This window comes from Atractosteus spatula, chromosome 2, assembly GCF_055471065.1.
Source record: "Atractosteus spatula isolate fAtrSpa1 chromosome 2, fAtrSpa1.hap1, whole genome shotgun sequence".
Taxonomy (NCBI): domain Eukaryota; kingdom Metazoa; phylum Chordata; class Actinopteri; order Semionotiformes; family Lepisosteidae; genus Atractosteus; species Atractosteus spatula.
Genome location: NC_142707.1, coordinates 66268906 through 66282002, shown reverse-complemented (window position 1 = coordinate 66282002; position 13097 = coordinate 66268906).

Here is a 13097-nt window from a genome sequence, read left to right as displayed (position 1 = left end):
CTGTCAGTAGGTAAAGACAGAAGAGTTCTGCAACCAGACGACTTTCACAAGACAGTATAAACCCCCAGGGTTTATTATTACTATATTAATATATAATGTATTGAAGTATAGGAACAAGTAATAGGTTTATTACATGCTGAAAAAAAGAAGAAAAAAAGAAGAAAAGAGAACACAACGTTTCGGCCCACGGCCGAAACGTTGTGTTTTCTTTCTTCTTTTTTTCAGCATGGAATAAACCTATTACTTGTTCCTTTGCAGCCTACGCATGCTGACGCAGCTACCCACCTGTATTGAAGTATATACATTTAAATATGAATACATTGAACTGTACCTATAACGGTCATTCAAGATTCAGTGCTACACAGCGCAGAGTGGGAGTATTGTCATAACAGTCGTCTCCTTGCCTTCAGCGGAAACCAATCAACTTCTCTGATGCTCTGGCAGGTGTTGTGGAAGCGATCGTCACAATTCCACATGCACTTCATCTTCCATTATTGGCGAATGGGAAGATGGCATGCCCGTGGCTTCAGTGCCCTGAATACTTACAGTATCCAGAAACCCCATTTCTCCCGTCACCTGACATCCTCCTGAACTGAGGTGGAAGAGGTCACACTGGCCACAACTAGAGTCCTTTCATATCCAGCGGAGGGACAGGATGTGCTCAAAGGGACTCCAGCCATCTTCTCACCGCTTTCTCCCATTCAGGGTCGCGTGGGAGCCGGAGCCTATCCCAGCAAGCAACGGGCTCAAGGCAGGGTACACCCTGGACGGGACGCCAGTCCGTTGCAGGGCACACACAGACACAAACACACAAAAACACTCACACCAGGGCCAGTTTTCCTAGATACCACCCATTTAACCCACCAGTATGTCTTTGAATTTCGGGAGATAACAGGAACACTCGGTGAAGACCCACACGAACACGGGGAAAACATACAAGCTCGACGCAGATAACACCCCAGGAACTGAAGCCATTGTGAGGCAATGTTCCCCACTGTGCCACCACGCTGCATTGAAAGGGATATTTTTTTGATTTCGCAGTGAGATTGAAGACTACATGTTGCTGTTTTAATCGTACATAGTGTATTCTATTATATATGTAAAATATAATACATATAATATACAATGCGCTGTATAACGTACATAGTATATAATTTCCCTGTCAGGGATATTTGTTTTATTGATTACTAAACATTAATTCATCTACACCCGCCATCCCTAAAATTACTCACATCAAAATCCATATACTGTATACAGATGTAAAACGAAGTTTGTTTGCATCATGGGTAGTGAACCCAGGACCAACTTTTGATTTCCCGTATTTTGCAGGCAGGTCATAAATCAGGTTAATATTTGCAATTAGTGTGTTGATGAAGTAAAAAAAATACAAAACACTGTAACTGTATTTTGCTCATCATAACACAGGGCTCTTCAATGGTGTGACTCAGAAGCGATTGATTTGTCTGAGCAGACTCTCTGGTGATTAACAGGGTCTCTTCTTTGGTTTCTCCGAACACTGTGCCCTACACACGTATGACAGACACATGGGATAGTGCATTTTTATAGACAGACCATGCAATTTAAACCTGCCTTAGGCATGGTGAAATTGCTCCCAAGTGATATCTCTAAAATTAATGGAAATTGTTTTAGAGGATCATTATTACATTCTCCTTAAGATGCCCTTTTTTATCATGGCTGCCTTTCCATTTTACACACACATTGTGGTTCTGTAGGAGAAAACACGTGAAGACCTGGTTTTTAGGCAGTAAAGTCTTTGTAGTCTTCTGCATTAAAGAGTATGCCTGTCACGAACACGGACTGAAATCCGTGTCAGATCTTGTAGAAGATCCTATGCGATGCGGTAAGAGCTGGAGAGAACAGGAGGCGTGGTAAAAGGGAACACACAGGGGTTTAATAGTGCACAAAAATAATAGTGACAATCCGTGAGACAGTGTACAGGGAAGACAAAATGGCATCCAAATCCAAACGGGTCCAAAGGCAGGTCAAAGCACAGTCCGAGAGTCCATCAACAAGGAATCCATCCTGGAACGCGACAAAGTTAAAATCCCCGGGAAGGGGGAGCACACGGACAAACAAAACATGGAGGTCCAAGGGTGACGGGGCGAGATCCTCCAGACCCCGGGCTCAGGAAGCGGGAGATCTCGGGGATGAGGCCTATGCCCTCAGGAGACGGACGTAGGGTTTCCTGGTGCTAGGCGGGCCTCGCGACATCTTACCCTAATGATGAGCCCCGAGGACTGGAGGAGCTGGTCTTTAAATAATAACTCTAAAAGGGTACACCTGGAGAGCTTAATCACACGGACAATAATGAGAGTAGTGGAGCGCCCTCTAGGGAGGGATGTCGGGCGTGACAATGCCCATGTTGCATCTATCCATACAAACAAATGTGAAATGCATCACAACTGCAATAAGGTCATTAACTTGTATTCTTTTTTTAATTAATGATTATTTAACAGAGCAAAAAGCTAAATTTACCCAGTCAAATCAGACTAATTTAAGAATCATTATCAGACTAATGTAGGAATCATTTTCATTAAGTTTTACCTGATTTCTCAGTTAACATTTGAAAGAAATACACTGTAATGTTTTTCTTGGAACATGTAAAAGAGTGAAATAGCTGGTTATAATAAACAGACGTTTTCAGAAATCTCATTTCAAATTCTAATCAAATTCTAATTGTGACAAGCTGACGTTGTTCTTTTTGTGACAGTTCCACCTCCCCGCCCCCAGAGGGCGCCTCACGCACTGGCTGCTGCCCCAGCTGCGCAGCAGAGGTGCAGACCACGCAGACGGCTGCCTTAAATCTTAGCCAATCCCAGACTGACCAGTGTACCTAGGACTCCACACGTCCCTTCCCAAAGCTCTATGAATTCAGTACTCTCATTCACCTCAGTGTTGAGTCTCATAAGCTCTGGCTTGAGCTCTGGACTTTTACTTACCTGCTTTTCTTGCCTTGTTCCTTACTACTGTCCCATTTCAGCTCTCAGTCCTTGTTCATCTTTCTTCCATTGTTTTCTCCTGTTTCCAATCCTCTGCTTTTGGTGGTGTTTCTCCTCAGATTGCCTTCCTGGTTTCTGAATTTGGTCTGTTCTTGGGCATCGTCTGTGGATTTAGTCTCTGGTAGTTACTTCTTGTTCCTAGTTGGTTGTTGCCTGCACAGGGTCCACTTCCCTGCTCATTTGGCTGATTAGGCAGCCCTTAAGGTTTTGTGCAATTTTCTTGCAGTTAGCATTTGCATTTGCCTTTGCCAGAGGCAGACATTACTTCCTAATTCTCTAACTTTTACTCCTCATTTTTCTTGTGCATCCTGTTTGCTTGTTGCTCAGCCTCCACACCATCTCCTTGTGCTCACTTGCTTGTTGAGCACAGCTGGACCAGGCAATCCAGCCAATGCTCAACTTCAAATCTTCTCTCTCCATCTTGACCTCTTTGCCTCCACGCTTCAGAGAAATCGACTGACTCCCAGTAGTCGTCATCATATCATACCTGCTTTTCCAGTCCCTTCCCATGTCGTCACCCATTCCCACAGCTCCATCACCACCGTGCACCATGGGATCGCTTCTTAAATCCCACCTCTCTCCGAGATCCCGACCCATCTGCTCTCTTCCTCATTCTGTTCCTCCTTCTGCCCCAGTTCACTATTGTGTGCCCAAGCCACCACACCTGTGGCCCCAGTCTTTCTCCAACACTTCAACTCTGCCCTTTCCCCAATCCAACAGCTGACGGAACTACAACCTCAGGAGCACCCCAGGTCAGTGATGCACAACATCAGGCTGGTTCCTCATTCACAGCCCCCCGCCGGTGCCCCCCTTAACACTCCCCTGACTGGCGTCCATCTGGGCGCGATGCTGGGTCCTGACCCATTACTAAGCTCTTCCACCAGCAGCCCCGGTGCCAACCCTCTCAAGTGTACCTGTCTCCTGCTTGCCCTCAAAAACCATCACTTTAGTTACTAGTTTTGGGGTAATACCTGGAATCTGTCCTCGTTCATTCAGATGTAGCAAACAGAGAAGTCAGTTCAGTAAGCTTGGATTGGGTTCTTCAAGCTCGGTCCCCCTGTTAGCCCTAAGTGTTTATTCTTATTAATTCTGTTTACCATCTCGCTTCAGGACATGATCACTCTCTACTAGGTCCTACACCACCAACAGTTAGGCTAACCACGGCCAACCTCAGTGCCAATAACTTTCAGGCTACTTTTCCGGAGAGGTACAGCATCTTCCACAACCTAATCTTTCACATCAGCCCCTAGATCGGTGTTGTCTAGATCTCTAAACCTGCTTCATACACTGTAGCTGACCTGATCAACCAAAAGCTCATGCACCATTAAGTCTGTCGTTGAAGAACTATGTGTCAGAGTTATGGGGTTCCTTCGACCTCTTTTGGGGTCCTGTTAGCCTGGACTTCACTGTCAGATTCCCATTCCCTGAGCCACATGAATTATACCAAATTAACTTTAATTACCTTATCCCTAATTCTATCACCTCATGACGCTATTATTATTGTTGTTTGGAAGTACTTTTGTACAGTAGCTGTCTATGGGCTGAGAGGCAAGCAAACACAAGGTGAGTCACAGATGACTCAGGGATGTTCCTAATGAACTACTGCGTTGATTGTGTTGATAGGATTGCCTTTGAGGATTTCAAGGAATACTTGAGCCAGGTACCCTCACGGTCTTCTTTGCTCAAAACTATGAAGATCCAGTTCTTTCTTTGCTGTCAGTGTGAGACATTTCTTTAAAACCTAGAATGTATATTGTTATTGTTCCCTTGGACGATTCAAGAGCAGCAATCTTTTTTTGTAATTAAATGTGTACACAATAATATAAACAAGTTCTTACTAGTGCATTGTAAAATTTTAACATAGCATCCCTTATTTTAAATTTAACTATCCTTACTTATCCTTTTAAATTCTGCACTTTATTAATTTATTTTCTATATTATATAATTCTATATTTTAATTCCTAATAATTTGTTTTCCTTTTTATAGCTTCCACATGTTGTCTGGAAGATGTAAATGATAACCCACACACCTACTGTAGGTTTTTTTCAGAGACAGCTTATTCAAGCTTGCTGTTTCCCAGTTTGTACCTATGATGTGATTTTTCCACCTGCGTGCAATATTCTACACTTGTCCACATGAAGTGTCATCAGTCAGGTGTTTGCAGCAGCCTTGAATTTTGTATCCACCTGACTACGTTACTTACTGTACCAGAATCCAGATCATTGAGATAATTTAGGAAGAGCAGGGGTCCTGAACCCATGAAGTAATTATGTCATCCGTATTTGACCCTGTACCTCTTTTCTGTAAGGTTGCAAAGGGTTATGGAAGTATGAATCAGGCTTCCCGCCATGGTGTTGACACTGATACACAAGCTTCTTTCAGCTACCTACCCAATGGGCTAGATGGCCCAAGTAACCTCTTCTCGTTTGCAGCCACTCTAACGTTCATCTATGTGTCTATCCATTGGTGCTGTTGCTTGTACAGAGAACTGTAATATATTAATTACAGTACCTTGCAAAAGTATTCAGACCCTTTCAACCGTACTGGAGTGGCTTAAGAATAAGAAAGTGAATGTCCTTGATTGGCCCACACTTAGACCTGACAGTGTCAGCTGATCCTCCAAGCTAAGATCATCTAAGAGCTCAACAGGTTTGCTGAACTAGAATCTACATCATTGATATCCATTAAGAAGAGCAGTGTTCCCAGTGCAGATCCTTGTGATACTTCACTAATCACAACACCCTGCTTTGATCATTACCCTCTTATCCGTACTTTTCTGTTTTTTCCTATCAGCCAATTCTCAATCCAAACACATGCATTTCCCCGAATGTCTATTGCTTGTAATTTAGGAATCAGCCTTTCATAAGGAGCTTTATCTAAAGCCTTCTGAAAATCTAAACATACCGTGTCATATGCTCTGTGTGTGTCTATTACTGTTGCTGCGTGTTAAAAGAACTCTAACAAGTCGACTCTCTTACAGATATCCTGGGGAGGAAATGTGTGCAATTCATCACTAGCACATTACTCTTGGCAGGGCAAGACTGCCAGTGGGCATGAACGAAAACAGCTCCTGAGATCTGCAGTCAAACATAGTCTGCAGTAGGCCCAGAGTTAGTACAGAACTAGAGTGAACAGAGATTTGCCAGTTTAGAACTTAGATCAGGTAAGTGTGGAAAACACCCGTCTTGAAAAGCAACTAGTGGGGAATCTAGGTTTTTCAAGCTGGTTTAAAATAAGTAGTGTTTACATGATCATGTTGCTTAGTAATTATGCCCCGTTTCACTCTTTACTTACATATTTTAGTATATGTGACAAAGGGCTGTGCTAGACCCTTCTCACATGGCCTTTGTGACCTATCATAGGACATTTCTACTTAGTTTTTGTAAGTTGCTATGTTATTTCTGTATTATACTGTATGTATCGCTGTATTTTATTGCGTGTTACTGGTTGTGTTGTTCTTGTGTCAGGTTACAGAGCTTGTCGACCCCCCCTTTTTAAATAGAAGTTCAGCAGTCCATTAAGAGCCCCAGGGGTGGGGCTCATGGTATATAACCCAGCCTTGGTGGTGTAGTAGTTAATTGGTGGAGTTTTGCCCTGTCCTGCAGTTTTTCTGTTGGCACTTTTTGGTTCTGTTTCCCTTCTCAAACCTGAACTTGTTTTGCTCATTCTCTGGTAATATGGCATTTTTTTAAACTTGGTTGACTACTTCTGCTGGGTAGTTAGTTACAATGTTTTATCTATAGTGTGATTGTAAGAAATACTGTGTGTGTTTATGATGTATGATTGTAAAAAAAAAGTAGGAAAAACCTAGGTTCTGTTCATTTTTCTACACGTTATATTCTGGTGGATTAAAGTTGAGAATACACATGCTTTTTTGCTATCACTATATCCATTCAAGCTTAATAGTGAAAAAAGAAACAAAACTGCATCTGTCTCTCTAATTGGGTTTGGGGGCAAAATGATATGGAACATATCTTTGAACAAAGCTACTTTTCAAGTAGGAATTTTCTTTTCACTACGACACCCATAAAATGTTTTGCGTCCAGAAACTTGTTCTACAGTCTCTTTGTTAGCACGCTTGATAAATCTGATGATCAAATTCTCATAAATCAGAGCAAGTCGTGTTTTGCTTGTCTGCTGTTCTCTGGCAGTTTGCGTCTTGGAAGTGAGAACCTGTGTTAGGGGTGTGAATTAGACAGCTGGATTGCCCCCAGAATAAAACAACTCCACAAGCTATAAAAAATACACATGAATACAAATTTTTCCTGGTCTGGTTTGTTCCCATAGACTTTTCTTTAAAAGAATTAGATAATGATTATTTAAAACACCTGTCACACATTTAAGGAAAGCATAGAGGTGTATGAGGAGGTGTATGGGGAGATCTGACATTGATTGAACAGCAAGTCAATGAAAGAAGGGAGCAAACTTTGTGTTTGAAATCTCCACCTCAACAGCTGGAGACAGGGCTTTCTCGTAAAGTACAGTTTCCTGTTCGGAGGGCAGGTTGGGTCCTATAATCCAGAGGTTGCTAGTCCATATCATTATGTCATTAACCTTGAGTCAGCCAGGTAATTGAAGGCTTGCTGCGCAGCAGACCCTGTTATTAGTGAAAGTTGCATCTGCTCTCCTTCCCCAGTGCCCTGGGTTTTCCTTTATTGCACTGGGGCCGGGCTGTGAAACACGAACGGGTGGCCTGAAGCTGCTTGCCTGCGGGGATGGCGTGTGAACTTCGGCTCCCTCGTGCTGGTCGTGGGGCTGTACAGCAGCCGAGTCTCCTCCTGATGTTGACGAGGGATTCCCAACACGAGTGCCAGAACCCCTGAAGATCACCCATGGACATGCAGTATTGTTACATCTGTTACGCGCTGCAAGATCCACCCAGAGCCAGATTTTGGTGTTCGTAGGCCTTAGGCACCTTCACTCCAAGTTGTGCACAAAGAGGGGTAAACGCCAGCTGAATGACGTTGACTGACATGATGCACTGTAAACTATTCTCATGCTAAACCCCGTGATTGATGGAGCGAGTCGAGCGACCATCACTTCGATACTTCTCGTTTCTAGAACAGCCACTAGAGAGCGTATGATTAGTGATTTGGAGCCCCTAGAGTCGATCGCCAGGATGTCGTTTCAGCCCGTTTTTCGTTAGTCACTAGTGTTTCCCTCCTTCGTAGGCACCACAAATGTTGTAGGCCCTAGGCTCTGTGCCTGCAGTGCCTCATGCGAAATCCGGCACTGAATCGTCTCCCTTCGGCCCTGCTGGGAACCCCACTGATGAGAAATGTAGGGTCGGTGTCGGAAGGGCGACGCTCAGAAGGAGTCCGTGTCAGTGCAGGAGCTGCACTTCGGGTTCGGATTCCGCCCTGCTCAGCGGGAAGGGTCCTGGCAGCGGAAGTCCCCAAAGGCAGAACAGATGGAGGGAGATGAACCACCGGGACGACCTCGGCTGTAGAACAGGTTCCTCACAGGCATCTTCCATGAGCAAACATCCTCATGGGAGATGAACTCCAAGATTACAGGGGATAGGTACTCAAGAAAATGAGTGTTGCTGGATTGAGAATTGGTTAGTAGAAAACAGACATGTTGCTGTTGACACATCACCATGTCACGTCCAAAGAAGAGCAACCGACTGCATTCTGGGCTTAAGGGAATGTCTTACACTGGAGAGAAAGAAACAACTGAGTCACTTTTGTCTTGAACAGAGACCTACAGTATAAATTCCCCTAATTCCTTCATCTTTTGGAAGAGTTTCTTCTCATCCACTCTCCTGCTGCACCACCACTCCAGATTTTTAAACATTTCACTTGAATTCGGGATTTGATTTGTTTGTTTGTTCTTCAACCCTGGATACCCCTCAGTGCAGAGAAACTGTTAGATCTTACCGCTTTCTTCAGAATTCTGGGAATTGTCCTATCTTTTAGTTTTCTGTGCTTGTTTGACAGTGAAAAGTGAAACACTGACCTTCCCCCTTCACTCAACGACAGAGTTGTCTCCTTCTAATTCTCTCTGTTCATTTGCAGGTTTTGGACTCATACCTCTCCTCCAGTTCTCCCTCGAGTCTTGATACTCCCTCTTCCCTGCTCCCTGCTCCCTGCTTCCTTGCCCGTCTCCTCTTAATTCCCGTGTTTTCTGTGCTTTTTCAGCTGCCAGTTTCCCTCTCTCCCTCACACCTCTTTTCTTTTCCTATCAGTATGGAATAAACCTTCACATGTTCTTCATTTAGACTTGTCTTACCTCCTTCCTTCACTCTCAACTTTGTCCCTCCATGGTTGCCTAAAATGCACAATGCGTATTACTCCTCTCCGTACGTATGACTCCTTGGCCTTGCAGCGTCCATGGCATCCCAGCATGACCTCATCATTCTAGATGCTTTTTAGACTCTCGCTTAACCAATGCTCTTCCAGCAACTGGTCAGGTGACACACGACAACAGCTCATTCCGTGCAGCTGTGATCCAGACAAGGGCTGCCATGTTGTCTGAACCTCCTGTCCTCTTACGCTTGCTTCTTCAATGGCAGCCCTGCTCCACCACATCACTCTAGGCTCCAGCAAGCGTCAGGAGCAACTGAACATCACGCTGTTTCATAACACCTGCCTTCAGTGTCCCGAAGACCTCCGGCCTTTTCACTGACGCCACTCCAGCTTCAAGATGCTTTGCTCACTGCAGAGGGAAATGGCTTGCCGTTCCCCTGATGGCAGAACTTTTTTTCCAAAATTCCTCTTTCGGATTCCTCCTCTGCTCTTTGTGAACCGTACGCTGTTGTCATTGCTGCCATCCTGTGGGATCGCACTTGGAGCAGCTAACTTCTTCCTCCTGCACTCAGACAATAAATCCACAGTATGCATTCTAATGAAATGGCACCCAAAGTCTCTTTTCTGCGTGTAATCAAGTCGTGATTGCCAGGAACTCCAACTAAATGCCTGATCTGCTCTCTCATTTCCAATTCCAGAAATGTTTGCTTCACCACTTTGCGTCATTCTCTGTGAATGCTCTCCGTCAGGGCACAGTGCTCCAAACTCTTCACTTATACCGGTCAGTCTGGAAATGGTACCAGATTTTCTCACAGACCTTTTTATAGTGGAGGTTGTAAGGAAAGTTCAGGAGGGATGACAACAGTCAAGTTCAATCAGACTCGACCGTCAGAGATTGGCAATCACTCCTGACGTCACTTCCTCTCCTAAAACACTATAAATACCGCACGTGATCCCCTGCTCTCCCTCACGTCTTCTTGCACCCCTCCTCCACCCCCTCTCCCCCTCTGCAGCTGCCCCTTGGTCACCCCTCTGCAGGGGGGTCCCAGCCTCCCAGTCCCCTGGCCAGGAGGTCAGCCCACAGCCAAGTGGGTTAAGACACACATTGACTAAACACTCCATAATCCTTTCTGTGTCCTTAATTCCTGGGTGTTGTTATTCCTAGTGAATTATATATAAAATATATTATTAAATGCCCCAGCTAGCTCTGCTGGTAGAACATGAGACTCAATCTCAGGGTAGTGGGTCCATGTCCCACGTCGGGTGCCACGTCCTCCGTGTTGGAGGTTGGGCACAAGGCTAACAACCCTGTCCCGTAAAAAGCTAATGTTACGGTAACAGCAACAGGATGTTGCTGCCTCTACATGCTGGAAGGCATAACGGGCAACCATCTATCCATATTATTAACATACAATATACTTACTAACCATATCTTCATTTTCTCCCTATAACAAAACTGGAAATGCGCCCAGCCAAGTATACGTATCTGGTTTTCATCACGTTCACAGACCACCAATCGGCCGTTCTTGTTCTGCCTCCTAGGCTCATCTGCCGATCTGCTTCCTCCTCCAAGACCACCTGGGACGGAAGGACCTTGGCGAATCCTCATCTCACGTCAGCCAAGGAGTTCTGTCATCATCCGGCTCTCTTCTAAGCCACTTCGTCCGGTTCAGGGTCGCTGGGGGGGGTGGAGCCCAGCAAGCGATGGGCACAAGGCAGGGAACTTGCCAGTCCAGCACTGGGCAAGTTCTCTCAGATTTATTATTCACTCCCCTGTTTCATCTTGGTCATTGTGGAATACATAGAAAGAAAGGGATAGATAGGGAAAGATATTTTTATATACTGTTTAAAAATGGTTTTGCATATTCAATTCCATTGCTACTATCATTGTTGATTTCTTTGATGTGCTGGTTGTTAACTGCAGGTGTCTTGCCTGATGTTTTCCAGGTTACGGACTCAACTCTGGTATGATCGGAGGCTTCCTGTCCATCAGAAGAGACCAGGGCTGGAATACAGGGTGTTGCACCTGGTGTTCAGGGCTTACCAGTCATTTAGCTTCGTCTTAGCCTTTGTGGTAGCTGTGTGCTGGTCCACAGCTGGAACTGTAGTAGACCGCTATCTTTAAAACTGCTAGCAGGGAATTCCTTGGGGAATCTGCAGTTTACTATTTTAGTTTTTGTTTTGTACGCCTTTTGCTTTTGTGAATATTTTTCTTGCACCAGAACACTTCAGTAAACAGACATTTTTTTTCAGACACAGGTTTCTGAGACTTTTAGGATGTGGTATGGGTCAATATTTTGAATTTTGGAGATTTTTTCTTGACCTCATTAAGGGTGCTTACTTTATCTGGTGTAAGGACTTTTCACATGAAATAAATGTAAATCTTATTTTCATTTTGAAGGCATTTTACAGTTACCGTGTAAATGCTATTTAAGTATAATGCTACGTAATTCAGTGAAAGAAAGGATATGTTTTGAATTAACAACACCAATTAACAGCATAATTATTATATTATGGTATTGTACATGTATCTGCGAACAGTAATGTAAAGAACGTAAATTATTCCATTGATGTTATGTAAGTAAGAAATAAAATGATTACACTAAATCATTATGTACTGACAAACTCAACTCTAATTGCTAAATTTAAATAAATAAATAAAATAAATTGAAATAGGTGGTCTGGCTTACAGGAATTTATTAGGAAAAAAGCCAGCACTAGAGATTTTGAAAGCTTGCCAGCTTTTTTTTGTTACTGGCTGCAATAAATCACTGAGCTTAAATTGGTAAAACTGCTATGTGAAATCCATATCTTATAGGTCAGGAATATTACCCACTTATAAGCTACATCGTACTCTAATCAAAGATAACAAATAAATTGGATACATTCCTGTTTTTTGTTGGTATCATTTATAAATGCATTTACAGCCACAATTAGAGGTATATTTCAAAATTGCTTGTCATTATGATTAGGTGGAGCTGTCTAATTTATCTGTATAATGCCAATGTACTGTAGGAGCCAAGAATGACACTGATAGAGAGCAACCAGTCCTTTGTAATCTCTTATGTGCTTCGATTCCAAAGACTAAAACTCTACACTCTGCACAGGGCTTATGCTGAAACAATGTGACTTTTGATCTGGAAGGAGGATTCAAAAGAGAATTGAAGTGTTTTTTTTTGCCTCGACCTGCTGTCCTAGTCTTAACCTAAAGTAAAGTAAAGCTATGGTCAGAACAGGCCAAATTAGCCCAAATGCCCATAATGAGAAACACCCTTATCTTCCTCATCATGAAGTCGACTGAGACACGGTATAATATATCAGCCCCAGGTTAATCACGGTCCAGGCCTTGCCTCCTTAATTGCCCCTTGGACACATTTGTCCCTGGACAAAAATACAGCCCGGTCAGCACATACAGTACGAACTGGAGGGGCATTACCCCCGAAACATACCACTCTGTGACTCTCCTACTGCCTCTGTTACGCTGCAGGCACTGCTGAGTAAAAACAGTAACTATTACTATTTACCATTAAACCCTAAAATAATCTAAGGATATGAAGCAGTAGGAGAAGATAGGACTGTGCTGTAGTGAGGATGACTCATCATGTTTGCAAAATAATGTAGCGCCCTCGCCCGGTGGCGAGGAGGAAGCACACCTAGGCACACAGGGTACCGCGAAGCAGGCTGGGAGTTGTAGCCGGGGGGAGTCTGAGGGTCAGCATGATGACCAGCAGCTGACCCTGCTTATGTAAATAAGTGTTATATTAGTTTAAGTGTCCTCTGTAGCTTTGTAAGTGCGTAGTCTTCTGTTAACGAGTTACCGCCATAAAC